Below are 27457 nucleotides of genomic sequence, written 5' to 3'. Positions count from 1 at the left end.
ACATCCGATCTGCAAGTTCAATAAAATACATTTACGACCACACGTCCTAACCTCCCTCACATACAGCACTGCCAATCTGAATTTAAATCAGCTGCTTCAGCTCCTAACTTAAACACAACAGAAACAAGATTAGACAGATTCGCATACAATACACCATACTGCGCGCACTGAAAACTACAGATTTAACCAAAGAAAATCTGTCGCGAACCACGCATACTGGGATCGCTTTACTAAAAAAAAATCAGGCAACAAATCAAACACAAACTAATTCCAAAGAAACAAAAAAAAAACAAAGTTGTATCGAAAACTGGGAAAACTCTTTGGAAGTAAAAGACTTGGCTTCATTTTGCTCGCTACCTCCGGAAACTAGGATTTTTTCAAGAAAGGGTCCCCTCCCCCCGAACACCTATCGGACTCTCTGTAACAGAAAATTCCCGATGTTGGAAGCTGTCCCAAATCCTTGCTGTCTTCCCACATTCCCATCAGGCCGGAGACAGGGCGGTTCACTCCCTCCCACCGCTTCCCCACCAGCTCCATTCCTCCCCTCCCCAACCAGGCACCACTTCAACAACTCTCGATTACTCCTTCCCCCACCCCAGACAAAAAGAAAACACCTTCCAAAATGTACCCCAAAAGTAAAAACACGCACTCACCCCCAGCAGCGCCTCCTCCCCGAAGCGGTCTAAATCCTGCACCCGCCACGATCAATGATCCTTTCGGGTAATATTTATACAAATATCCAAATTGCAATCCACCCGCGCTACTAATCTCCGTCTGTCTCTCTCTCTCTGTGTCGCTCCCCTCACAGGCACGCGCCCGTTCGCTCTCGCTGCGCGCGCTTCCAACCGCCCCACCTCGCGCACGTCCCTCACGAGTGTCATCGAGCGCACGCACGTACACACACCATCCACCTTCGACCCCCTACCAAACCCACAACCAAATATGCCGGAAATAGGCGTCGAAAGACTGTTAATTGGCGGGCAAGAGAAGATGAGATGGAGTTAGCGCGTTGGGACGGTTTGGAGGGAAAGTAGTCGGAGAGGTTGGTTCGCACCCATCGTTAAAGCCCGCTGACTGTTTTCTCGCCGGCGGTCACGTGACGAACGAGGCGGCTGGGATGACGGTTAGAAGAGATGTCGGGTGTGTGTCTGCGAGGAAGAAATGGATGGTCGGGAATGTGGGTGGGAAGAAAGGTGAATTATTGAAGGATCATTGGGGTGGAAAGGTGTGGTTGACGGGGCCTGTGAGGCAGAGTTGTGGGAGGAAGGTATGGTCCGGAAGGGGGGGTGGGAGGTAGGGCTGGTAGGAGAAGTGGGGAGGAAGGTGGGGGTGGCGGAATTGGGACAAGGGATAAGGTAGGGCCACTGGGTGGGGGTGGGGTCTTGGGCCGGTTCGGAAGGGAAAGAGGATGGTGTAGGGTCGTTGGGATGGTAGTGGGGAGAGAGAGAGAGAAGAGTGGGGGGGGAGGGGGGGAGAAGGTACGGCCAGGGTGGGGAGGGATGGAAGTGTTGGGTCAGTGTTGGAGTAGAATGGATACAGGAAAGTACCTTTTTTGGGGGTGTGGAGAGGAAAGAGAACCTGTTGCGTGGTTGTTGTGGTGAACAGATCTTGAGGTTGTGAATTGGCAAAAGAAAACTTGTTAGGTGAGCATGGAATAGAACCTGTTCAGGTGTGGTGTGGGGATTGACAAAGAGAACCCATTGTGAGGCAGCGGAAGAGAAATCTGTGGGGTAAAATTGTTTGGAGTTTGGGAGGAAAAGAGAACCTGTTGGGGTTGTGGGGTGGAGGAAAATTAATCTGGTTGGAGAATGCAAGGATTGGTGTTGGAGTAGACAGCACAGAACTGGGCTGGGGAATTTTGGCAGGAACGGTGAGAGATCACGGGTGGTTTGAGGTGAAGGGTTCAGGCAAGAGACCTTTTCTGGGGTCCTTTCTCATGAAGGAGATTTCCCAGACTCAAGTAACTAGAATCCCCATCCTTCAGTGGCCACAGAATGGGCTTTTGCACATCTGATTGTTGGTTGCATCACTAGGCTGCCACAAACTCCAGAGCACAAGTTGACATTGCCACTTAATGGACTATTAATTATTCCTAATCTAAGTGTACATAAGCTCAGTGTACATAACCAACTGTTCTACTAATGTGCCAAGTGGTTCCTTTTCTAAGTGATCTTTATCTGCCATAAACTACTGTATCAATCTTCCACAAATTTTAATCTTGGTGCTGTCTGGCTTTTTCCTAGTGTGTGCCCCATCTTAGATTTTATATGATGCTGGAGTAAAGATTTTGGGGGTTTGAGTTGAGGGGGCTGGGTGAAAGCTCCTTTTATTGAGTTGGGATGAGGGGGATCAAGCTTTAGTTCTTGAACTGGGATTGAGGATGTAAGAGTTGAACATGGGAAAGGTTGGTGAAAAGGTGGCATTTCGTCTAAATGCCTTGAACACCTTGCTGCTGACAAGGCTGGATCTTAAAGATTTAAGAAGTTTTGCTTTTTAAAAGATAAATTTTTATTTTAAAAATCTTGTTGTGTGGCCCCACTGGAGGTTACAACGCATAAATTGGGAAGTCAATACATTCTATGCATTCACTTAAGAAAACCATTGATTCTTTTTAATTGACTGCACTCACTCTGCCCCTTCTGTGAAAATTTCTTAATGGAGCAAGACTTTATTAAGTCCTGATTAAAAATCTAACCATGGAAGAAGCAAAACAAAACCTTTATTTACAGCCACTTGCTATTAAACAACATTCACTGTCTAAAAAAAACACAAGCAGATTTAATGATAACTTTCCAAAGGGAATTGAATAAATGTGTCAAAAATACATTTTTGTTTACCAGGGAATAGGGAGAGGGACTGATTCCTTTTGGTGAGCTGGCAGAAATGATGGGTTGAATGGATTTCACCGTACTGTATGATTATGATGTGAATCATGGAAGCTATCCAAAAGGTGCTGGGAGAAGGCAGGTTGGACAAAGCTTCTGATGAATTTATATGGTGATTCTGTGGTGGTACAACATGTTGGAGCATTAATAAACCCATGAGATCCAGATCCTGAAGTACTATTTCTTTATGCAGCAGATTTCCTATGTTATTCTCAAGGATTAGAAGTGACAAATAAAACACAGGCATGAAATCTCATGAGTCTATTCAAGTCTTAAACTTTCAGGACAATTGGCTGGCTAACATCTGGTCTGGCAATTTAAAAAACTTCATTCAGGAGACATGGGCATTGGTGGCTAGGCCAGCATTTGTTGACCATCCATAACTGCCCTGGAGAAGGGGTAGTGTGGTCCTTCTTAAGTCACTACAGTCTTTGGGGTGCAGGGACACCAACAGTGCTACTAGGAAGAAGACCAGTGACAAGAAGCAGCAGTATAGTTCCAAGTCAGGAAGGTGAGTGGCTTGGAAGGGAGCTTGGTGCAGAGGGTGGAGTTCACATGTTTTGTCCTTCTAGGTGGTAGGTGTTTATAGGTTTGGAAAGTGTTATTGGGTTAGTCTTGGAAAGTTACTGGAGTGCATATTGTAGATGGTACATGGCTGCTACCATTGTGCATCGTTGGGAGTGAATGTTGAAGATGTTGGATGGGGTACAGTTCCAGTGAGTTGTTTTGTTCCGGGTAGGTGTCGAGCATTTTGCATATGGAAACTCTATTGGAACTGCAATCATCCAGATAAGCGGAGAGTATCCCATCACAATCCTGACTTGTATCTTATAAATAATGAGGTTGGTTGGCTCGCCGAGCTGGTTTGTTGTTTTATTTTTTTGCAGACGTTTCGTTACCATGCTTGGTAACATCCTCAGTGCAGCCTCTGATGAAGCATTGGTGTATTTTCCCGCCTAGTTTTTAAACTCTGGGGTCCGTTGAGGTGGATTGCCTCACTTCCGGGTTTCCTTCGTAGTGGAATGTATATGGGGTGGAGTTCAATGTGTTTATTAATAGCATGCTTCGTGGAGTGCCATGCTTCCAGGAATTCTCGTGCTTGTCTCTGCCTATCCTGTCCCAGGATCTTGGTGTTGTCCCAGTCGAAGTCGTGGTTCTTCTTGTCCGTGTGGATTGAGATGAGTGAGTATTGGTTGTGTCTTTTTGTAGCCAGTTGGTGTTCACGTACTCTTGTTGTTAGTTTCCTTCCTGTTTGTCCGATGTAGTGTTTCTCACAGTCTCTGCAGGGGATTTTGTAGATGACATTGGCCCTGCCCATGGCGAGGAGTGGGTCTTTAGTTCGGGTGAGCAGTTGTCGTAGGGTTGACGTGGGTTTGTGTGCCACTCTGATGCCCAGCGGTCATAGGAATCTTGTGGTGAGTTCTGACGTGTTCCTGATGTAGGGTAGTGTGATGAGTGTGTCGGGGCGTGTAGAATCTTTCTGCTGCTGTTCTTGTAGGCATCTTCTGACCCAGTTCTTTGGATATCTGTTATCCTTGAACACTTGGAAGAGGTATTCTTCTTCCTCTTGGCATAGTTCCGTGTTGCTGCAGTGTGTTGTTGCCCTTTTAAATAGTATTCGCACGCAGCTTCGTTTGTGTGTGCTGGGATGGTTACTATTGAAGTTCAGTACCTGGTCTGTGTGTGTGGCTTTATGGTGTACTTTCGTTTGCAGTTCCCCATTTGTCTTGCGCTCTACCATGACATCCAGGAATGGGAGCTGTTTGTTCTTCTCCTCCTCTCTGGTGAATCTTATTCCGGTGAGGGTGTTGTTTATAAGTTTGTGTGTCTCTTCTAATTTGGTCCCTTTTAATGATGACAGAGGTGTCGTCTACGTAGCATATCCACAGTTTGGATTTGTGGGAGGGCGGTCCTTTCCTGTCTTTGCATCACTGCTTCTGCTATAAGTCCGGAGATAGGTGATCCCATGGGTGTCCTGTTGATTTGCTCGTATGTGAAGTGGGTGGTCAGGCATAGGTCCAATAGTTTGAGCATGTTGTCCTTGGAGATGGTTTCACTGGGGTCGTGTTCTTGTTCAAGTAGTGTTGTCATTGTTTCTCTTGCTAGTGGTATGTCTATTGATGTGAATAACCCTATTCACGAGTCTTCAGTAGTATTGCGAGAAAGCTGTCAGGACAAATTGTATTTGGCATATGCAGTGTCTTCAGCCGTTCCACGATATCGCATGGAATTAATCAAGTTTTTTGAAGAATTGCATGTGTGATACTGGGCATCTTAGGAGGACGCTGAGATGAACCATCCACTTGCAGTTCTGTTTGAAGATGGATGCAACTATTTCTGTCTTGTCTTTTGCACCGATGTGCTGGGCTCCCCCACCATTGAAGAGTTGATATTTATGGAATCTCCACCTCCTTTTTAGTTGTTCAGTTGTCCAAAACTAGTTACGTCTGGATATTGCAGGACTGCAGAGATTAGATTTGTACCAATGTTTATGGGATTAATTAGCCCTGCTCATTCTGTGCGGCTTTCTGCATAATAATCTAAAACAATTAAACTCCTTTAGTATCGCACTGAATTGTCCGTCAAGATCAAATGTTCAAATCCTGGAATGGGACTTAAAGGCAGGAGGGGTATCGATAAATCAAGCTCATAAATTACAAAATATCATAAGGATCAGATCAGAAAAATAAAACTCTGCATGTTCAGCTGCTTTGTCAATGATGTGACCTCCAGCATAAAGTTAGAAGTTGGGATGTTCCTTGATGATTGCACAATATTCAGGACCTTTTGCATCTCTTCAGATAGGGAAGCAGTCCATGTCCAAATGCAGTAAGACCTGGACAATATTCAGGTTTAATTTGATAAATAATAATTCATGCCACAAAGTGCCAGGTAATTGACCCTCTCTAACGAGAGAATCTAACCATTGCTTCTTGACAATCAATGCAATTACTATTGCCGAATCCTTCAGTGTTGACATCCTGAAGGTAATCATTAACCACTGAACTGAACTAGCCATCTAACTACAGAGGCTACAAAGGTCAGAGTCTCGGAACTCACTTCCTGACTCCCCAAAACTTCTCTACCATGGATAAGGCACTAACCAGGAGTGTGATGGAATAATCCATACTTCCATGGATGAGTGCAGATCCAACCACACTAAAGAAAACTGATACCATCCAGGATAAAAGCAGCCCTCCTGATTGTCACTGCGTCCACAAGCATTAACTTGCTTGAACACCAACAGTGTATACTGCTGCCAGATGCACCATGACTCCATAGACAGCAACTTCTGACCCCAGGACCACTGTCATGTAGAAGGGAAGTAGATATGTGGGAATGCCATCATTTGCAAGTTACCCTCCAGGTCACTCACCATGCTGATTTGGAAATGTATTGCTATTCCTTCAGTGTCACTGTGTTAACATCATGGAACTCTCCATAATGACATTGTGGTTCAGTCGACAATGAATGAACTGCAGCAGTTCAAGAAGGCAGTTAACCACCACCTTCTCAAGGGCAACTACGGATGGACAATAAATGCTGGCCTGGCCAATGACATGCACATCCCTGAATGAATATGAAAAAAACATTTTTCTGCTTCAAGATTGAATTTTTCTTCCCATAACAAAGAAATGGTAGTATTTAAAATATGTTACAACCTTTGTAGAGGTTAACAACAAAAAAAAACTTCAAGCTTTCTGTTATTAACTGAAAGGATGATGTCTGATTTTATATTTCAAACAACTTTTACCGTGTAAAATGATTAAAAATGCAGTTGGCTAAATGCCACTTTCTTGCTTTGGCAGCTTATACTTATTACCCCAAAATTATGAGCCCTATATCAAATAGACAACAGTTGCTCTGAGTTTCTTTTCTCTATTCACAACTGGCTAACTTCTAATCTCAGAATTGTCAGACTTTGAGAGTGTGATATTGTAGATTTCACCCTCTAGATACAAGCTGTTCAAATTCTTCCGCCCTCTCTCAACTCCACGTTAACCTGGTGTTCAAACTGAGTGTGAGTTTCTACCTATGTTTATCATGTTGACAATAAAATTAGCATTTTTCTCTGCTTAAGGTGCAGGCCTGGCTAATTCAATCTTTCTATCTCTCAGCTGCAGACTACACAAAGTGAATCTGAGGCCTGCCCTGATTGTAATATTTTTGTGATTTAGGGAGATCTGTAAACTGTTCCCAAATGGCTTCCTCAGCCTTGACCCTGTGCCAATGGGAAACACTGATCTTCATATCTAAGTAGAATGATGATCAATCATCTCTCATGCTAATTGCCTTTGAAATGAAAGGGTCATTTACTACATAACTGTTTACAACGTGATATCAATAGTACCTTTCTGGGACTTGGGTTATGCAGGATCTATCCCATTGTAGGTCTAGAAAAAGGTTTTGTTGTACACAAGTGTAAATATCTTTCACCTCCCACTCCAGGAATAGAAATACAGTCTGTCCTCTGAGCTGTAACAATTAAATCATCTAGTCTTATTGTCAGACATGTTACGTGACCCATTTAATTTACTTTAAAGATACAGTCCTGAACTGTAACATTTCTACAAACCAAAAGACATAGTCCTCAGATGTCATAATCTTACAGATGTCTCAATTGTAATGTGTACACTCCAATCAGTGGACAGTTAATTTGTATTGAGAGAGAAAGATATCATTTAAGATACTCCATCTTTAGTCTTGCACAAATTGGGGATCACCCTCAACTTTCCTGATGAAGGGAGTGAATGTTTGAGATGATGGATTGGTTGCCAATCAATTTGACTGTTCTTTCTTGGATGGTATTAGGTCATTGAGTGTTGTTGGACGTGCATTCATCCAAGCAAGAACAGAGTATTCCATCACATTCCTGAGTTGCACTTTGAATGTGGAAAGGCTTTGATGAGTCAGGAGTCACTACAGAATATGTAGTCTCTGATCTTGTCTTCACAATATCTATGTGGCTGTCCCAGTTGGCTTTCTAGTCACTCGTGAGTCAGGATGATGGTTAAAAATTTGGCAATAATAATGCTTGACAATGTCAAGAGGACATTGTTAAATATTGTCTTTTTGGACATTATCATCATCTGGCATTTATAATGGTACAAATGTTATTTCCTACTTCTCAACCCAAGCTTGAATGTTGTCAAGTTTTATCACATTATCTGAAGAGTCACAAATGGAACTGAATGCTGCAGTCATCAGCACTTTAGAAGTTCCTTGATGAAGCAGCTGCCAGTGAATAGACCTAAGCAGTCTCTTGAGGACCTCCTGCAGTCGTGCCCTAGGATTGAGGTGATTGGCCTCCTGTAACCACTAACTTATTTTCTTCTAGGTATGACTTGAACCAGTGGAGAATTTTCCTCCTATTCCTATTAACTTCAACTTGACAGGTTGTTGCACTCTGTGAAATTGCTGCCTTGATATCAAAGGCATCAAAAGCGCATTTGGAATTCAACTCCTTAGCCCATGTTTAGAGATATAGGGTGAATGGATTCCTGTGTGGAAGAGACTGGGAGCTGTAGAGAGGCTGAGCAAACTGATTATAGCACCATGGTACAGCAGCCGTTCATAGAGTCATGCAGCATGGAAACAGCCCTTTGGTCCAACTCATCCATGCCAACCAAGTTTCCCAAAATAAACTAGACCCATTTGGCCAATATTCCTCTAAAGCTTTCCTGTTAATGTACCTGTCCAAATGTCTTTTAAATATTGTAACTGTACTTGCATCTACCACTTCTTTTGGCAGTTCATTGCGCATATGAACCAGCCTCAGTGTGAAAAAGTTGCTCCTCAGGTCCCTTAAATCTTTCTCCTCTCACGTTAAAAATTTGTCCTCTAGTTTTGAACTCCCCAGAGGGGAAAAGACTTTGCTATTGACCTTATCTATGCCCCTCATGACTTTATAAACCTCTATAATGTTACCCCTCAACCTCCTATGCTCCAGTGAAAAAAGTCCCAGCCTCTCCTTGTAACTCAAACCTTCCATTCCCGGCAACATCTTTGTAAATGATTTCTGAACTTTCTCCAATTTAATAATGTCCTTTTTAATAGCAGAGCAATTAGAACTGTACACAGTACTCCAGAAGTGGCCTCACTAATGTCCTGTACAGGTCCAACATAATGTCTCAAGTCTTATACTCAGTGGTCTGAGCAATGAAGGCAAGCATGCTAAATGCATTCTTAACTACCCTGTCTACCTGTAGCACAACTTTCAAAGAACAATGTACCTGAACCCCTAGGTCTCTCTGGTCAACAACACTACTCAGAGCCCTATCATTAACTGTATAAACTCTGCCCTTGTATGTCTTACCAAAATGCAACACTTCGCATTTATCCAAATTAAACTCCATCTGCCATTCCTCAGCCCATTGTCCTATACCTTTGTAATTCAAGAGGGTGGAATGAAAAGAAAAATGTAGTTTTTATTGAGTATAGTATAGTCAGGGCAATAGAACTGTACTCTGTGGCCAGGATGGAGTATCCTGAAGACTCTGTTGCCTGCCTGATGCTCTGGTTCGGGATATCTCATCTGGGCTGCAGAGGAACTTGCAGTGGGAGGGGAAAGATCCTGTTGTTGTGGTCCCCATAGATACCAATGTTATATGGAGAAAGAGGTTCTGCTGAGGGAATATGAGCAGCTAAGGGCTAAATTTAAAAAGCAGATCCAAGAGGTAATAATCTCTGGATTACTACCTGAGCCACGAGCAAATTGGTACAGGGTCAACAAGGTAGCATTTGACAAAATATGGAAATCAAAGAGCCTGAGTAAAATTAAATGAGAATTGGAGGGATACCTCCCCATTAACTGGAGTGATACTTAGTACAAAGGAAAATAATTGTGGATTTTGAATGCCAGTTATCACACCCAAGGAAATTGCTACAGGATTCATCAGGATAATGTTCTAAATTACATCCACTGCTTCACCAAGATGTTGCTTTGAATGGTTGCTCACTAATAATTGCATGACGTTCAATTCCATTTGCAATTCCTCAAGTAGTCTGTGCCCACAAATAGTGATACCGAGACAATATCCAATCTTGGGCTGCTAAGTGGCAAAACCAGGCAAAGACCATTTACAGTAAGTGAAAGTCTATTTCTCATTGATATTCAATGGCCTTACAAATGACATTTCTCTCTGTCAACATTCTGGGACAAATACTAATTAAAAACATGACTGGACCAAGCTACAGGAACAAATGGACATGGGACATTCGACAGTAAATAACTATTTGTCGTGACACCTCAAAACTTTTTCCACACATGTAAGGCACAATTCGGGAATATGATGGAAAACTCCTCACTTGCCTGGTTGGGTATACTTTCAACAATAATTCAAAAAGTTTTGTAACAATCAGAACAAGATGGCCCACTTGATGGCATACCTATCCACTGCCTTAAATGTTCATGCTCTCCACCACAATATGTACCATCACAAGCTGAACTGCTGCAACATTGCCTCAAAGTTCCTTTATCAGCACCTTCTAAACTTGCCACCTCTACCACGTGGATGGACATGGACTGCAGGTGCAAATCTCATGTCTTCAAATTACATTACTGCTGCTTCATCACTGGATCGAGATCCTGGAAGAGCTGAATGGGAATACCTCCACCTCATCAACTGCAGTAGTTATGTAGGCAGCAACCACCATCTTCTGAAAGTCATTTAAAGATGGGCAATAAATAGCTGGCCTTCCCAGTGAAGCCTGTGAATAAATAAAAAGTGCATAGGCTCTGAGGGAATGAGATAACACTGCACAGACTCCAGACAGGAGGTAATGTAACAGAGTTTCAGTGACACTCCTTGTTACCACTGAGCTCTCCTGCATCTGTCTGTCTGTCTCTCTCTCTCTCTCCTAGCCAGTGAATCAGTGCATGTCAAAATACTACAAAATGCAACAAACATTATTTAATGTTTCCTGGGGTTGAGAGCAAGACTTGGGTAATAATTTTATCCAAGAGTTCACTTCCTCTGTCACAATCTCCTTAATTATAAAAGATGCCGTTTTGTATATTTCACTTCTCTTTAGAACATAATTAATAAAATATTGGGTATAGATACACCTGAAGTCAGGCTCATGCTTGACTGCATTCCTATAATAACTGCTCCTTTGTGTCATCGGGGAGGCTGTTGGGTTTCAGTTTTCACCGAAATTTGACTTGCGTAATGTTATTCCAAAATTTAATTGCGGAGCAATACAATAATAAGGAACTTAACTTAATCACCTTGAAACGAAAGCTCTGCTTGTCGGCCTTTATACAGGGTTCTTTTTAGTTTTACATTGATTTTTGGAGTTGTCAGCGTTTTAAGGGATTTCTGAAGCAGTTAGTCAGCTTTTCTGAATTTAGTAGGTTGGCATGTATGCACTTGTGTGCATTGATTTTTTTTTTGAAAGGCTAAGCAACATAACTCATTGTAATTTATCCAGTTACCCTGACAACATAACACACTGAATACCAACTCCACGCAAATAATTTTTTATTGATACAGTATCAGAACATACTTTTCATGCATTTAAAGTCATGCAAAATTGAAACCAAGAACAAATCCTTTGGCCTCCAGTCATTTAATGTAGCCTACATGCTCTACAGAATGCCTGGAACTCTTAGGTACAGAGGCTAAACAGAATTGTATACAAATTGTTTTTATAATATCAGACCAACCACCAAATTGAAAGAGATAACAGGGTGTAGAGCTGGATGAACACATCAGGCCAAGCAGCATCATAAGAGCAGGAAGGCTGACGTTTCGGGCCTAGACCCTTCATCAGTACATGCAAATAGCAAAGTAATAAGAATAATGTTTTCAAAGTCATTTTTAAAAACCAGAAATATATTCAAAAACACATACCATAATTTATAATTCTAGGAACCGATTGACACACTAACCATTCAGCATTCCTCAAATAATCAAATTTGTAACCACAGTGGAAGGCGGTATCATCTTAATTAATGTCACATCTCAGTAGCAAGAAATATCTATTACTGCAATCATATGAAGGTACTCTATCATTTGACCACTCACCTTCCCCATAAATACCTACACTTAAAAAAGACATTCCTATAGTCAGCTGTTGGCACACATTCTCAGCAAACAAAAAAAAAATTAATAAACTTAACTAATGTTCAGGCAGGTCACATTCCACTCTCATTCATTTGGTTTCTGGTACAAATAAGGATTGAAACAATTCAGATGTTTTTTAAAAAGAGAACAATGTATGAAGCAATTTTCTGTATGGGGTTGGGGGATGAAATAGATCAGAGACTTCAAATAATTAAAGATTTATTTCATAATTTTATCCAAGTAACAATTAAAGGAAGGGTGTTTGGTATTATTATTTTAAAAGCGTTGATTCAGAGTGTACCAAATTTCACAATATCCCTATTGAAAACTTCAAGAATAGACTCATGGAACCACTTGGCCAATGGCACAAAAGTAAATAAGTCTTAAATGTATTAATCTTCATTTATGATAATCACAAGCTCCATATTTAAATAGGCAAACAATAATAGATGATTTCACTAATCTTAACATTGTTAATGTATATCACAATCTAAATCTGAAAATGTTGCGTTATATGTAAAGAAAGAAAAGTTAAATAATTGGTTCAATCCAGCAAACATTCTGGCATGATTATTTATGTTTACACATCACAGCAGCATTTATGCAGCAGATAAAAATGAATGTTACTTCAAAAATCAAAGACACGATTGATGAGAATCAAAATCATCCTCTCATGGTTCACTTTTGACTGTTGTTCTACAGCCCTGCAATCAGAATGCTCTTCTCTTCACTTCACTTCTGAGTTGTCACAATTTTGGCTAAGAATTTTAGGTAACATGATATAATTCTGAATGCATTTCCCTTGTGATTAAACCTGCTGTCTTTACGATCAGTTTGCTATGAGGTGAATATAATATCGCTCTTCATAACTCCAAACAAAGTAGCAACATTACTTCTTATAGACTTGCCTAAAAAATGCTACCTTTGTGTCCAATGATGGGAAAGTTCACACCTTGATCCTAGCATTCTTTTTTGCAGTATTGGTCTTGTACAACTGATTATATAAAAACACATCCACTAATATGGCCAAAAGTAATTTGTAGGCTCAAGCACCATTTAAAATTAACCACTTTGCATTCTGCAATCAAAATGAATTTCATATGGACTGGATCTTTAGATTAAGTTTTTGAAACTCTATCATAATTCAAACAAAGAATGGTTACACTTCACAGGAATTTTCATAAAGCAAAACAAATTAATTAAGTGAATAAGAAAAAAGGACTTCTTAAATCAGAAACTTCTGTTCAACTTTATTACATGTCTTGTGGCATATACCCCTTATAATAAGCTTGGCACTTCATCTTGACAAATCTTCAAGTGAAGTGGGTACTTTTTAATCTTTCACTAAGCTTTTCTCAGGAGTGTCTAGAGATGTCATAATTAGAAAGATGTATATGAAAAATCCATGGAAATTGTTCAAGTTTCTGTGTACTTCTGTGATACTTCCAGCATTATGGAAAAAACAAAAAAATTGCTTCAGATGTATTTAAGAGTCCTTGTACTCCACTGATAAAAGATAGATCAAACTTTATTTCAAACATTCAGGAGACACAAAAATATCTCCCTTTTTTGTTTTTGAAAAGATCTGTGCAGCATGCTAGTTTCTTTTTATGCTGATTTGTGGAATATTTAATCTTTGCAAATCCAATGATTTACAGTGCTGGGTTAGAAGGAATGAGACAATGAAATATATCTGGTTCTTTTCAGTAGAATTTTACAGCATTGAAAGTAGCCACTTGGCCCAAAATCCACTGTTCTCTCCAAGTTGTTTACCCAGTTTCATTCCACTATTCCCAGTCCCTTTCAAATATATATAATACGTACTTTTTAATAATTATCTACTTTTAAAAAATTTATTCTAGATTCTGTTTTGTGCTGCTGTTTGTGGAACATTCTGTCTTGAATATTGCCAGGGCCAACTTGTGTAGGCTGGGGTTGTGGGTGAGAATGGGGTCTCAGACACTTTTCTCCATTTAAGTGAACAGAATTTTTCCCTGAATGGCACTCCACCTAGAAAATCAGATGGATTGACAAGCATACTTTTAAGTCGGAAGAGTATGACATACAGGTTAGGAACCTTCAGGCGCTATTGAAATATTGGGTATTGGGGGAAGCAGGGCACAAACTCCAATCCAAGGACTGAGGCCTGTTCTCACATCTCGGGTAAAATCTTCATAAGAGGTGGGGGAGACAGGTGGGAGGTTGGAAGGAAGAGGTCCTGCTCATCTGACCCACAAGCAGTTACTGCAAAAGACTTAACTTCTCCCTGAAACTCACTTCCTTTTAGCTGCTGGATTTCCTGAGGTCTGAAACCTGGCTGTACATAGTTAAACTACAAAGCAGGTTAAATTAGAGATTAGCAACTTCATTAAAACATTTAAATTATCAACTTTCTTCAAACCAGGAGATTGGCAACCCTCTTTCACCTTGTCTCCATTAAACCTGGAAGTGGGTGGGTACAGTTGAGTTTAACATTTAAAAATGTTAACATCTCATCAGACCTCAACACCAGCTTTCAGTGGTTAAATTTCATCCATCTGTGTCTTAAACAAAACTCCTACTGAACAGCATGCTTTTACTGATGATTTGAAATTTGTGCCCTCTGGTTAATGAATTCCCAACCCCAGAAAATACTCTAGAAACTTTAGAAAATTTCCTTAATGATCTTTTGATAATTTTTCCAAATGATTCAAAGAAAGAACACAGTGACTGTGACTCTGTAGGCTGGAAGTGGTGCTGGAATTTTGGGATATTTCTTTAATCCCTTCCTGCCTTTTCCTAAGTCAATCCTTGGTTACAAATAGCAATTTCATGGCACAATGTATTACAATTCAGGTAGTCTTGGTAATCTGGATCTTGCCACAGCGAGTTGGACTCCTTGTCGAAGCCAGTTATGTTAATTGGCTGGATTGATTGGTGCCAATAGCATAGGTTTTGATCCCTGTTCCAGTCTCCTTGCCCTAGGTATGGTTGAATTTATGCCACTGTAGGCTACACTCTCAAGTGAATCTGTGGGAAGTTCCATGAGAAGTGGAAGGGCTAAGGGTTTCAAAAAAAAGACTTTCGACTTATTTGCAATGCTTACTTTTGTTATAGATTTTGTTGGTATTTTAATTACATTAAAAACATAAATAATTTTACTTTCTCTTCATAGTGTGTAAAGTACATCTGAAACCTAAAAGAATTGATTTATCTGCTAATTCACAGGAAAAACAACTGTTAAGTGAACATTGGGCAAGACTTGAACAAAGCAGGAACAGCTAAAAAGAGAGAGAAATATGGGAAACCAAAGTCACTACAAGATATCTAACGAAAATTGTGATAGAGATTAACAAGTTGTTGTCAGATGTGAGAAGATTTGCCAGGGTGATCAACAGGCAGCAGAGCTAGATTGTCCACACATATATCAACTACTATTTCTGAAGGACCTGACAGTCCTAACTTGGAATTACCTTTAGTAATAGATCTAGAATTGTCTCCAGGTCAGGATGGAACCAGCTGGGGATCTGTGTCACCTGCTGAATGAACTTTTGCCAATTGCGGTCATTCATTTCCTACCAGAACTTTATTGTTCTGACCTTCATCTTGACTAGCATATGATTTAAGCAATATCATGTCTGTACATTTATCAATCAAAGTCTGATAAGAACCTTTCCCACTGACAGATGCCTACTGTCTCATATCACTGCACTATGTCCCCCAAAGTAAAGGAGGAATTGATTGTATTCTGCAGCCCATTTCCTGTGTCAGCAAGTTGCCATGCATCATGCAGGTAGGTTATATTACAACAATACTAAGTGTGAAGTTGAGTGTGTATCGAGGCTATCAGTTGTGATTTGCTTTGAAGCTCACACTGATTGCAGAACAAAGCATCAGGCATTGCTTTCTCCCACGGATAATTAGGCCGTTATGTAACAGCCTGTTAGGTAAGCTTATCTCAGCAGTTTCCTCAAGCTGTACTATCTTATGACGTGTCTGTGTGGCATACTGTTTTGACCTTTCTGACATTTTCTTTCAGTTATGCTGCTCTGCTCTCATCTTAGGGGAGGGGTTCCATAGAATCCCTACAGTGTGGAAACAGGCCATTTGGCCCAACAAGTCCACATTGACCCTCCAAAGAGCATCCCACCTCCCTCCCCCAAACCCTATCCCTGTAACCGTGCATTTTCCATGGCTAATCCACCTAACCTATACATCCATGGATACTATGGGCAATTTAGCATGGCCAATTCACCTAACCTGCACATTTTTGGACTGTGGGAAGAAACTGGAACACCCAGAGGAAACCCACACAAACACAAGGAGAATGTGCAAACTCCACACAGTCGCCTGAGGCTGGAATTGAACGCAGTTCCCTGGAGCTGTGAGGCAGCAGTGCTAACCACTGAGCCACCATGCCACCCTAGGGCAGTGGGCATTTAGTAAAGTGCCATAATTGGCAAATCATCTCAGATAGCACACTAAAAAAGGAGTTTTATCATTTGCCCTCAAATTTTGTTTATCTCTCCAATTTATTTTGCAATCTACATTTTTTTGCAGCTATAAATTTTAAAGGAACTACGCCTTTGTAAGAATTACAATGATTACGTGGCAGCATCCCTTTAAAAGTTACTTGCAATTTGGATGACCTGTACCAACATGCAATTTTTCATTTCCTTTTTGGCAAACTCCAGTGCTTTATTAGGGTGAGGTTTGGAAAATTGCACCTATGTTCCAAACATGGCTACAGGGAGCATTATTCAGTAATATATCAATTAGTGTCAATATCTGCAAAGCAGCTACAAATGTTATCCTGTAACTGCAGGTTTCATAATTTAGGTGCTGTGCAATTTCCAAGACCAAACTCGTCAAAAGCAGACACTGTGTCCAAGTAGTTTTGGGCACAGATGGTTATACCTTTATTACGGATGTAATTTCAATCAGGTAAAAGATTTAAGGAAAAACAGTAGAAAGTAAACCGTTCAAAAATAAGACTTGTCTGACCAATGTTCCCATTATACATTTTTTTTCTCATTGCAAAGACATACTACTAAAAAACTAAAATTTAACATAGACTTGCCTGAAGGGCTCCATGCAAATCAAGCCATTTCCACACTGGTTATCAACAGTTTTCACATTGCAGGTAATGATTCATGTTCATCATCAACAATCAAATGTTGATGTTTCAGGAAAATCTATTTCATCTCATAATCAGTCAGGATTCAGGGTTAACACTCCAACCGAGGCTGATGGTCATGAGTATCAACCCTACTCCAGAATTCATCAAGGACAGAATCTAAGCTAAGAGGCCAGTATTGAAGGAGAGCTGCTTTATTAGAGGTGGCAATTTTCAAATAACTTGTGAAAAACTAAGGCTCTGCTACTGTCAAGGTGGATGTAAAATATCCCATAGCACTATTTAAACAACTGTAGTGCATTTGTTGTAGCTGAAATTTAATCTTTGGTGAACATCATTAAAACATGGTTACTTTTATTATCTCACTGCCATCTGTGGGACCTTGCTGTTTGAAAATGGGCTATTGATTTGCCTACTGTCCAGTTAGTATATTTTAAATGTACTTAGTTAACTTAAAATTTTAAAGTCACTTATCAGCCTAGTTTCTGTCAGATTTCTAAATATATAAAAAGACATACACCTAATTAATACTTCACCTTTAATGCCGCATGCAAGTTTCAAGGTTCTGATCTATAAATGAATAGCATACTGCACTATGTGGATTATAAACATTCCTCAATTTGTAAGATACAGTTTCAGCCAGTGTGGAGTAGATTTATGATGTGGAGATGCCGGTGTTGGACTGGGGTGGACAAGGTCAGAAATCACACAACACCAGGTTATAGTCCAACATGTTTATTTGAAAACACAAGCTTTCAGAGGGTAGCTCCTTTACCTGATGAAGGCGCTATGCTCCAAAACGTGGTGTCGTGTGATTTCTGACCGAGTAGATTTATGGCTTTACCTACTGAGTATTAAGCCTGGGCAGGACGCAGAAAAATTGGGTAGGAAGGATCACACATTGGGAACATAATCTGCTTGGTTTCCCTCTATTCAATTTTCTCCTCCCTGCGTTGTCCGGGTAAGGCTCAAGACAAAAAAGATACGCATGCAAAATATGAGAGTTTGACTGATGAGTGATGAACCTATGATACTTGTGACACTAAGATTAGAAACAAGCTTTTGGCCCACTCTTCATATGTTTAGTGCATACAGGATTGTTACAACAAAGAGAATTTTTTTTTTAAGCTCATGCACTCTCTCCACCAATTTGCTGGGATTGCTACAAACTCTCTCTTCAGTCACATGATTCAATCTTCAGTGCTTAGAATAACATTTGAATGGGAAAGGATGGGAAAAATTAATAGAATGTAGCTTTGATCACAATGTGTGAGATAATACAGGTGCCCACTATGTATTCAATAACACTAATTTGTTTAGATAGTTGTTTCAGTTTTGTGCTATCGTAAAGGTGTTTAGTTTACAGCAGCAGTTTTAAGTACAAAACTTGGCAATCATGCCCTTATCTAGCAGAACTCACAAAGTCTATACAACAGCAGTTCTAACATCAAGGAAGTGAAATTAATTCCACTCTTGCCACACAAGTTTCATTCAACATTAAAGCAACACTGATTCCATTTGCCATTCATTCATGAAGTGACTGAAACTGAATGCCATTTGTAGACAAGAAGGAGGAAACTGAATAGAAGACATCAGTGCTCCCATCCTTTGTCTTTCAAACTTTGAGGCAACCTGTGAAAGATTTGCCTTGCTCCTAATAAAATGAAAGATTATCCAATGAGCTAGTTCAAACTGCAATTGCCACAATATTGGAATACAAAATATCTTTGAGTTAAAAATGTCTTATTTTTCAGTCTGCCTTGTATTGTTGTTTTGGTGCTAGAGCAACTTCAATTTCAGGAATGTCACCCTTATTCTCTTTTGGAACATATCATCACATCAACAGGTGGTAAAGACCAGCATAATATTTTTAACTTTCACCTCATTGCATTTTAAGAAAGATCTTGTGTCACAAATCAAAGAGCAGTGTTCTCCCAGTGACTGCACTACAAATAAAAACATTGTTGTGAAGAGTTTTGAGACATTCTGTGGGTATCAAGGTGATTGCTTCTTCCTAAACGAGGGACACATTCATACAACAAAAACTTGCATTTATATCTCCTCATTAGCAAAGTAAACAATCTCAAAATCTTCCACCAAGGTGGAATCAAAAATGAATACCAATTCAATGAAGGAGACAGAAGGTGATCAAAGATTTGTTAGAAGAGATAGGCTTTAAGGATGCTCTTAAAAGAGGAGATTGAGATGAGAAGGTGGAGGTTTAGAATGTGAATTTCAGGGTGAGGGCCCTAGGTTATTAATGAGCTGTCCCCTCTGAAGTGGTCAAGAGGTGGAGGGTTGCACAAATGGTCAGAATGGAAGAGTTAAAAGCTTGGGGTTTACAATACTGAATGTGGATAAAAGTGATAAGGAGGGCAAAGCTTTGAGGGAAATATTCTTTAAGTAGATTTAATATCAATTTTGAATTGGTTAATTGGAATTAATCAGACTGTTTTTGTGTAGTACATGAATGCTGATGGCTATATGAAGATGGCATTTTCTTCTCCCTGGACGTGGCTAGAAGGGCAAATAATTGGGTGACATCCCATTCTAGACACCTCAGCAATTAACTGCTGGAAGAGAAAGTCCATTGGGGACTTCTTAATAATTTCTAATGAACCTGTTCTGGGACATTATTACACACCTCTGGAGAAGGTGGGACTTGAACTCAGGCCTCATGTCTCAGAGGTAGGAACACTACCACTGCACCAAAGGATGTAATTCTTTTTTTCCTGTGCGAATAGACTTTGTTATAGATATTTTTCCACCACCAGATGAACACCCATGTGGCCAATCGTGTATTAACAAGCAAAGCCTTTTAAGGGCAATGCTGACATCAAAAAAGAAGTGAGGGAGGATAGGCAAAGAAAGGGAGGGGGGTAAATCAAAATGGAGATAGATGGGGAAATAAAGCATTCCACCCCGACAGTGCCTACCTCTCTCTAAAGGCTTCAAGAGCATTGGTAGACACTATGTATTCCCTATCCAATGACACCCAGGCCTGAACATAATCACAGAAGATGGGCAGGCAATCAGCAAAGATGACACCCTCTACAGCTCACTGCCTGGACTTGAAGAGCCCTATTCTGTTTTTTAATTAGCCTATTTTTCTATCAACCTGTTCAGAAACGTTATTGCACACCTCTGGAGCAGATGGGGTTTGAACCAGTCCAGGAGCTGTACCTCTGCACCTCCCTTCATGTACCCTATCATTGACTCACCAGAGATTAAGACCTTTAAGTGGTAAATTAGTTGGTACTTAAGGGCCTCAAGTTACCACTGATCTGCTTGCCTACATTTCTGGAGGAGGGGAAAAGTGTCTGGTTCCCACCTAAGAAATAGGTAACCAGCCTGTCGGTTGGGGAAGGGCTTCCATTTATCTCAATCTGGAGCCAACTGGGGGCAGGACATAGCTGCTGAAAGCCAGGTCTTTGCCCTTGCCTTCGATCTTCCGGTTCCTTTCTCCCAGTGACATCAACCAATAAAAAGCAAAAGAAATATACGCCTTCTTTCTGTTGGATCACCTGAAGAATAGGCATCACTGTGGATCTTTAGAAATCAGCAAGCTGGCAGCTTCTAGCAAAGGAGGCCTCTGCAAATAAAACCTGTGATTGGCCGAGAAGTTCTGCAGTGGGAACACAAGTACACTCATCGCGACCAAGGTCTGCAAGTATCTTAGAGTCAGGATTAATGACATTGAATTTAAAATGCCGTTTTGCCATTTGCAGAAATGAATTAAATCATTGCAAGTTTAATCACATTATGATAAAAGTAGTTTTAGAGATAGCGCTACTGAAGAATCATACAGCAAGCTACAAATATGACAAACTTTAATGCCAACAGGAAACAATCAGAAATAACATATCACAAAATCTTGGGCATATTAAATCTTAAGAAGGGCCTTGCAATGTGTGAATCAGCCACTGTGAAAATGGATTGTTGACTTGACCTCTAGCAGAAAAGCCCTAAATACAGTGCTAGTACAATTTATAAATACGTTTTCACTGGTTGTAATTTTAAAAAAAATTCATTAATAGGATGAGGGCATCGCTGGCTCGTCAGCATTATTGCCCATCCCAAATTGCCCAGAGGGCAGTTCGGAGTCTACCACATTGATGTGGGTCTAGAATTACATGTAGGCCAGACCAAGCAAGGATGGCAGTTTCCTTCCCTAAAGGACATTAGTGAACCAGATGGTTTTTTCCTGACATTTGACAATGGATTTATGGTCATCATTTATATTCTGAATTCCAGATATTTTGTTGAATTCAAATTCCACTATCTGCCATGGCAGGATTCAAATCCAGGTCCCCAGAACATTATCTGGGTCTTTGAATTTTCAGTCTAGCAATAATACCACTAAGCCATTGCCTCCCCTCTGCTCACATGAGGCTACAGAGTTCTTGCCTTTTAAGAATGTTTCCTAAATAGCGTTTGTACATGGTTAAAAGTGATAGTTAAAAAATTAGACAATTACCCAGCCTCTGAATTTAAAGGACACAGTAAAAAAAGTTTGTTCAAATTGCCCCTTTCCTCAGCAGCTCTGTCATGGGGTGGTCAGCCAATTGAGTTAGCAGTTTTCCAGGAGAACTGTCACTTAAACTATAATGGTGTCTGATTGTCTTCTAAGTGACATCCTCCTGTGCTGAGTTGTATTCACACAGACAAATGCATTAAATACCTAGTGCATATTTAACTTGCAGCGCCTCAATGTTATTACTCCTGAAGCTAAGGTTTCTTCATGTCCAACAGCTCTGATTGATATATTTTCTGATCCAAAATCGCCAAAGTTGCATCCTGGCTGGTAGCTCCCCAAACTTCTAATCTCTGTATCCTCACCATCCTGCTCTTTCTGCCAACTAGTCCACATTTCTTCCCATTCTTGCTTCTCTTCAACTGCTGCTTATCAATTTAGGCATGTGCCATCTGTTCCTGTCTTAAATTCTGGTTCTTGTCACTTCCATCTCAGGAATTTGGCACCAAAGTCCAGCTACCTGCTTGCTCCAGCACCTGTCTCAGCCTCTAATACTGAGGATTATCCTACGTCCCAGTTTTCCAGACCTACAGCACTATTCCTTGATAATTTGCTTGTATTCTTTCATTTGCTACTTTCTTTGCAAACATTGGTATTCTGTTTTGGATCACTCGCCTAACTGTTCAATTCCTTTTTAAAAGGACCTCAAGTTCTAGTTCAAGTAGAATAAAAAGGCTGTTTCCCATTTATTACTAAGAATAGATTTAAGTTTTGGGATAAGAAAAGAAGAAAAAGCAAGCTAGCACAAGGGAAAAACAGGACAAAGTTGAAATGTGAAGAGAAGTAGTGGTCACAAGCAGAAACATAGAAAGATCATTAGGAGACATGATAGACCAAAAAAGAGAAGCAAGAACAGAAACTGGAGCAAGTCTTCATGGAGGAGCTTCATGGTGAGGAAGTTGTTTATGGGAAGGAAATATATAATAAATCACTCTGTTGTTATAGTACACTTTCAGGGAGAGATGGGGAGAAAGGAAAGAGAATTAAAGAGGCAAGACAGCTGCAAGGTGACAATACTGGTCATAGGAAGAATCAATGCTCAGATATAATGGATATTGCAAGGTTAAGGACACAATTCCATACAGCTGATTTTGGTGTTGAGTGATGCGGAAGATGTGACAATGTAATGAGTATATCTAATGCAGGTGAAGGGAGAGGGGTTTCTAACCAATAGAGACACATGGGAATTGAAATCTGTAAAACAGGTGACAGTGAATCAGCAGTCTACACTTTGTTCTGTATTAGGTTTCATTGAAATTTCTATTTTCTATTACTTGATTGAAATGTATGTTTAGTTGAGTGTAAAGTAAGGCTGATGATTGCTGTACTTTAGTACTTAAGATCTATCACACCTGTAGTGGAACAGTAATCACTGGATGACCAGAAGGAAATATTCAATTCCAATGCAGTCAAAGAAATCCAACTCTTTCAGTTTCTTCAGAATTAACCTATTACCTCCCATTTGAAAGAAGATAAGAATGAATAGTGATGAAATAGAAGGTAACAAATCAGCAGTCATAGCAGATTTAGTGAGAGAGACAAGAAAATTTAAAGAAACAACAATTCAATGACAACAGAAAAGTAAATGAAACTTTACTTGATACAGCAGTGGCATAAAGATTGATTAGTACAAATTAGAAGATTTTTTTTTAATCCTGTGCATCCTTGTGTGACTTTGGAGCCAAATTATTATTTCAGAGTTTAATGTGCACCAAGGTCCTAATAACAACGCCTCCTTCTCGTACAGATATATGGCAGGTTATCTCCCAGCGCAGCCCACTCTTGAATATTTGTTATTTGCACTGCTGTTTCCTTTTATCTGGCCCAAAGCTTTCTGTAAAAATTCTCTTTGTCAATCTATTAGAGCTGTGGGTTAAGGCTAAGGAATTTAACTTTGCTGCTTTTTGGAAAAAAAAATCTTGCTAAACTGACAAAAGAGATATTTCGCACAGCAGAATGTCCATTTTCTGTTTAATGGTTTTGAGCTTGCCACCTTTATTCATTTCAATGTCTGCAAACAAATGGAATGGACTAGATGAAAGAAAGAGAAAGAACCCTAGAGAGAGATGGGAGAGACAAACTCTCTTGGCTAGAAGGAGGTTTCTTTGGGGTGGACAGGATGGAGGAATACAAGTGTGTTGTTAGGCAAGAGATGTGAAAAGAAAACCCATTAGGGGTGAGAAAATATCTATTCCAAGGGAAAGAATGAGCTGGCTGCTTATATTTAACTTGCTTTGCAGGTATAATCTTGACTGGAAACATGGGAGCCCAAAGGAGCTTAGGAGAAGATAAGAGAAGATAAGTGTCAATACAGCACTACCTGTACTGCTGATCCATGCTTATTTTGTTCCCCTGGATTGGAAACCTTCCTCTGCTCCCCCAGTTCCCATCACAACACACCAATTCAGAAGCTGCTTCCTAATTGATCAGGGATTGGAACACCTCTCCCATACAGGCTCTCCACTAGCAGTAGTGATCTGCTACTGTGGTGTATTTGCCAGGGTGGAAACCAAGCCTGCCATTTAGGCTGACTTTGGTGCGAGGGTCTTAGGAAAAAATGCACACCAAAGCATCATGATGTCCCATTCCACCTCACCCCAGCACCACCTACTGAATAATCCCTTGTGAAGATTAGAATCAAAGATATAATATTAATTTTGGCTATAAGCAATACCAGAGGAGATTGGCCAGTTTATATTTAAATAAGTATAATATTATAATGAAAAGTTTAGCATATAAAAAGGGAATAACTCACTGCGAGATGTCACTGTCAGAAAATTAAAAATAACAAATAATAAAAATATCTCAATTACCTTAGTTGTTCAAAAAAAAGTTACTTGACACTCAGAATGTGAACAAATTATCTGTAATTGGGATTTTCATTTTGATTTAACTATAGCCAACCCACTCAGTGAAACCCAAGGTAGCTCCAAATTTTAAAAAAAATGACAAATCAAACAGGATAAAATGTGAAATATTTTACAGGAACCAGAAACAGAAACAATTAAGGTGCAATTCTTTTCACTCTTCCCTGATCAAAATGGCTATGTTTGAATAAGTTTAACTTCTGATAAGATAAATTCTCAAATCTTAAAACATTACAACTTTGGATGCAATTGGTGATCTGGCCACAAATCGCATCTAAATATGCCATGCATTTTGAAAAATGTTTCCTTTGAACTCCTGCTCACTTGCATATCTGCCATAAAGCATCTCAATTAGGCAGCATTTTAAAAAGGAACACCATTTGCTAGTTTTGATGCGACACGTTAGATTTTTTCTCACCAGTGTCCTTGCACCTAAAAGAACTAATTGGCTTTATATTTATGGCCTCCGTGGCTTGTAAACCTTGCAATTAGCAGAAGCTCCCACTGATGATTAGATCACCAAGAGGAGGACATAGCCAGTTCTGTAGGTCGGGCTGACGTCTGCCACTGTTTTTCAAAAGTCGCATAAAAGGTCATAAAACTTGTTTTTTGTGAACATAATTTGCACGTAACATTTCTTGTTCTTTTATACAGCTCTGTCAAGTTTGGGCAAATCGCATCAACTGAATCAGCCCAAGTGACCGGAATTTCAACATTATAAGCTTTAAGAAGCATGCAATTGATTTGTCACATTGCTATTTCGTAACCAAGCTTATTTTAAAGTTGAAGACAATTTCTAAAGCATAAATATGGAATCATGTACTGCTGACAGAATAGTGCCCAATCAGCCCCACACTGCAAACAGGTTGTTTTTGCCCCTTCACCTCCAAAAACAATATAAATGGGGACGGCTGTGGCATAACTGTCATTATCAAATGTATCCCTACTCAGATTTTTGCTTGTTAAGCGACAACTTAAAAAATTTTAAACAAGAAAATTGAACTATGACATTGTTAGTAGTTGCCTAGTTTAACACATCCACGTACAAATGCAAATGGTATGTGGCAAAAACACAGAGTATCAGTGTGATTACACCACAATTTAAAGTCACTAACACAAAAGACAGGACTAAGCCATTTAAAACAGTAATTATAGACGTAAACTTAAAGGATAGCTGCTTAATGCAGGTGGAGATTTTATCTGTTCAATAGGAAACCTGCTGGTTTAGAGAAATATTAGCTATCAAATCCGGATCAGCAGAATAGTATTCATTGAGCTTAACTCTGTAAACTTTCCAGTTATGTGCAATGTGTTTTGTTAGTATTGAGTGTGCCTGATAAAGCATTGTGAGAAGCTACTGTAATTGGCTGTGGAAAAAGTGTATTCCCACAATATCCTGCAGCCCACCCAGCAACTCAGGTTGTACAAAACACTCACAATATTAGTTAAATTATTTGAAACTTAATTAAAACAAAATAAAACAAGAATGAAAAGACTTAAAAGGCAGCTGTTGGATCTTTTTGTTGGAAGAGATAGCTGCTGTCCATGTTCTCCTTTTAAATAGGATTTCCTCCAGGCTTTCTTTTGATGGTCCCTGAGCATCTCAAACATTAATGGCATGAGCATGCTTCTTGCAGAGTGGCTTGTCCTTTTTGGAATAAAATGGCTGACCTTCTAGATTTACGTGGCACACCTGAAGAAAAGTGAAATTATAACAACTTTAAAGATCGGACACTGGTGTCAAACTGTAACCAACACACCTCACCTTACAACTTGCTTTTTCTGACTATCTTTGTCACAGTACAAAGGTGGATTTAAAAATAAGCAGAATCATGGTAAACACCATGCCAGCACCAACAGAGCTTTCTTTCCTTCAGTTCTTCCCATGGTTGGCATCATGTCTCTCCGAGATGAAAGATTTGGATCTTGATTCCAGGCCTGTGCCAGTGGTATGTATTCTTTAATGTAATGAAGGTCAGGGAATGTAGAAAGCTATTAAGGTTGGCCTTTCATTCAATCACCCTTCAGTCATCATGGAGAATAATTTTGCTGTCAACAAATCCCATACATGACCCTGGTGCATTGTGGCGCCATGCCTGTGTAAACCTTCTGTATGATTCCATCTTGCCAGTTAATGTAAAGCAGAGCGCTGACTGTCACAAACCAACATCCAATTACTTTCCTGAGATGATTATGCAACAAATATAGGAAATTTGTTCTGTTTATGCACATGCTTGAAAGATAAAGTAACCAAAGCTTAAAGTAACCATTCTCCTCCTTTAAATTTAATTTTAAATTTACCAATCTATAGGTCTCATCTAAAGGACAAATTGATTATATGTTTCACTTTGTAGCGTAATGGGAATATCAGCAATATTATGACTAAATTTTCCTAAACATTCCAATGCCATCTCAAAAAGACGAGCAGCCTCTTCGAGGAACCTATTGCTTCATACGTACAGCACAGACGAAGCAGGTGTCATGCCAGGTATAACCCAATGCTTCAATGAATTTATCGCCAGCCTCCACAGGGAAATCACAGCCATGGCACTTAGTGCTAAAGAGGGCAATGTAATCTGGAAAAAAAAAAGAATCATTCACTTTATCAGTGAGAAGAAATAGTAAAGACAGAAAATCAAACATGAGACTAACTATAAAATTAAGTAAGTCAAAAAAAATGGTGTGCCTCAGTCAGGTAATCTGACAAGAGAGTGATGTACTTATCATGCCAGTTTCCAGCTGAGCGAGTACAGTGGTCTGGTCTCATACGTTTGCCTAGGGTTTCTTGTAATTCGGATGAGAAGGATGATCAAGAGTGGCTTTTGTGGTGACTCTTCCTGTATTTGTAAAAAATTCTTTATTGTGGGAAATGCCAGTCATCTCCTTGCCCACATGACTCAAAGGACAGCCTGGACTGTGACATATCAGGTGGTGAACCCCAAGTGCCAAATAGTTTGTCCAAACCAAATGTAGTATGTACCCACACA

The 27457-nt window shown here is 39.9% G+C and overlaps 1 protein-coding gene and 1 long non-coding RNA gene across 2 annotated transcripts in view; one reads left to right on the top strand and one right to left on the bottom strand.

Annotated features, from left to right (window-relative positions):
- bmpr1aa (bone morphogenetic protein receptor, type IAa) overlaps positions 1 to 902 on the bottom strand; it is a 201073-nt gene extending 200171 nt beyond the window's left edge. The window contains exon 1 of the mRNA XM_048616286.1: positions 654 to 902. The gene's annotated coding sequence lies outside the window, so the exon portion shown is untranslated. The remainder of the gene's footprint in view (positions 1 to 653) is intronic.
- On the top strand, positions 888 to 23881 carry LOC125486854. Its single transcript, XR_007265472.1, has 3 exons — positions 888 to 1042; positions 15619 to 15725; positions 23844 to 23881. It is a non-coding gene; the product is annotated as an uncharacterized LOC125486854 (long non-coding RNA).
- The last annotated feature ends 3576 nt before the right edge of the window (positions 23882 to 27457 follow it).

The sequence above is a fragment of the Rhincodon typus genome, chromosome 34, assembly GCF_021869965.1.
Source record: "Rhincodon typus isolate 14 chromosome 34, sRhiTyp1.1, whole genome shotgun sequence".
In the NCBI taxonomy this organism is placed as follows: Eukaryota; Metazoa; Chordata; class Chondrichthyes; order Orectolobiformes; family Rhincodontidae; genus Rhincodon; species Rhincodon typus.
This window is presented reverse-complemented; position numbering and strand designations above follow the sequence as displayed.